Source organism: Oratosquilla oratoria, chromosome 6, assembly GCF_046742065.1.
Source record: "Oratosquilla oratoria isolate Oo_2021 chromosome 6, ASM4674206v1, whole genome shotgun sequence".
In the NCBI taxonomy this organism is placed as follows: Eukaryota; Metazoa; Arthropoda; class Malacostraca; order Stomatopoda; family Squillidae; genus Oratosquilla; species Oratosquilla oratoria.
This window is the reverse complement of record NC_134782.1, coordinates 53,549,528-53,552,027: the sequence shown is the minus strand read 5'-3', so window position 1 is coordinate 53,552,027 and position 2,500 is coordinate 53,549,528.

Here is a 2,500-nt window from a genome sequence, read left to right as displayed (position 1 = left end):
TTCAGACACTGAACCTTTCCCCGTCCCTAAGCCTCTTCCCCAGGCTGAACTGAATGATTTAGTGCGGGATTTAGGTCTTTCAAAGAAAGCAGCAGAGCTTTTGGCATCAAGATTACAAGGCAGAAATCTTGTTGATCACTCTGTTAAAGTATCATATTTCAGAAAGCGTGACCAGCTTTTTGTGACCTTCTTTTCAAAAGACAGACAGTTTGTTTACTGCCATGACATCCCAGGGCTTCTCAAAGAACTGGGTGTACCTTACTATAGTCCTGCTGAATGGAGACTCTTTTTAGACAGTTCAAAACGCAGTCTAAAGTGTGTTCTTTTACATAATGGCAATGTTTATGGAGCAGTACCTGTCGGTCACTCAGTGCATTTGCGGGAAGACTATGATGATATGAGAATGGTCATGGACTTATTAAAGTATCATGAGCACAATTGGATAATTTGTGTATGTAGACTTAAAGATGGTCAACTTTCTTCTTGGACAACAGAAAGGTTTCACCAAGTTTCCATGTTTCCTCTGTATGTGGGACAGCCGAGCACGAGACAGACATTGGGTCCAGAAGGACTGGCCTATTCGTGACACCCTTGAAGCAGGCATGCCAAATATCATACAAGACCCAATTGTAAACAGAGATAAGATCATCTTTCCTCCTCTTCACATCAAATAAGGTTTGATGAAACAATTTGTCAAGGCACTGGAAACCGAAGGTGAATGTTTCCAACACATCATCACAGCTTTACCAGGGTTATCATTTGAGAAGATCAAAGCAGGCGTGTTTGATGGCCCACAGATTCGAACCCTAATTTGTGATGATCAGTTTGTTGCTAAGATGACCGCTTTAGAAAGGGCAGCATGGTTATCCTTTGTGGCAGTCGTTAAGAACTTCCTTGGAAACAATAAGGCGGAGAACTACAGTGAACTTGTGAACAGAATGCTCCTCGCTTTTCGTGATCTCGGGTGCAACATGAGCATCAAGCTTCATTTTTTGAACAGCCACCTTGATCAGTTCCCTGACAACCTGGGGGCTGTGAGTGACGAACAAGGAGAACGATTCCACCAAGACCTAAAGATCATGGAAGAACGCTACCAAGGGCACTGGGACAAAAGTATGATGGCTGACTACTGCTGGAGCATTAAACGAAATTGCCCAGATGAAATGTACAAACGCAAAAGTTACAAACGCAAATTCCTGCCTGAAAAAAAATACACAAAGAAATTGATAAGCTTCCATCAGCTGTGGTGATGTTCTGAAGGATGCTAATCTAACTTTGGGATAGATGTTCTGTTAATGTTTTGTTTCTTTTGCCTTAATAAATGTACAGAAATGGCTTTCATACTGTTTTAAGATTCAAGTGAACAAAAGAATTGTGGCTGATATTGCAATTTCCTATAATAACGAAAATTTGAAAAATAAATAAAAATGTCAAATTGCATAAAATCTGTAGCTTGCAGACAAAACCCGACTTCAGATTTGAAATCAGCACACTCAAGTTGACTATAGAAAAGTCTTTTTTTAAATGCAACAAAATGAGTGTTCCCCAGTGTTATTGATGGACAATGATCCGATTCTACGTAAATCAACCCTTTCCTCTTCCTTTCTTCTTTTATTCCTTCTTCTTTCTTTTTTCCTCTTTCCCCTTTCTACATTCCTCTTTCTTGTTTCCCTTCTTTACTCTCTCCTCTTCCTTCTTTCCCTTTCTTCTTTCCCATTTCCTCTTTCCTCTTTCGTATTTCCTCTTTTTCATCTTCTTTGCTCTTTTCCTCTTTCCTCTTTCCTCTCTCCTCCTTAGTCTTTCTTTTTTCTCGTTTTTATTTACTCTTTCATCTTCTATTCTTTTCCTCTTTTCCTCTTTTCCTTTTTTCTCTTTCTTCTATTTTTCCTCTTTTCTCTTTCGTCTTTCCTTTTTATCCTCCTTCTCATCCCCTTTCTTCTATTTTCGTTTCTTTCTTTTTTCGTTCTTCTTTTTTCTCTTTTTTCTTTCTTCCTCTTCTTTCGTCTTTTCCTCTTTGCTCTTCTCTGTCAGACTGATTTCCATCAACAAAATGAAAACAAGATGACGAAGGAAAATATATGTATTTTTTTCAATATATTTATCATCCACGGAAGTGAGATAGTATTTACGACACTGTTCATAGCATGAACAAGCCAAGGGAGCTCTGTTTATGATATATATATATATATATATATATATATATATGTGTGTGTGTGTGTGTGTGTGTGTGTGTGTGTGTGTGTGTGTGTGTGTGTGTGTGTGTGTGTGTGTGTATGTATATACATATATGTATATATATATATATATATATATATATATATATATATATATTTCCTATTCAAACCTTGAACGACGTTCAAACTTTTTTGAGAGAATGAATTTTCCGGTAGCTTTTTGTATGATAGTTAGAGGGCGGCCATTATCTTAGAGACAATTTTGAAAAGGTCCAATTACTTAGACTCAGCCTACACTAGAGAAAAACAAACATTCTAAATGACAT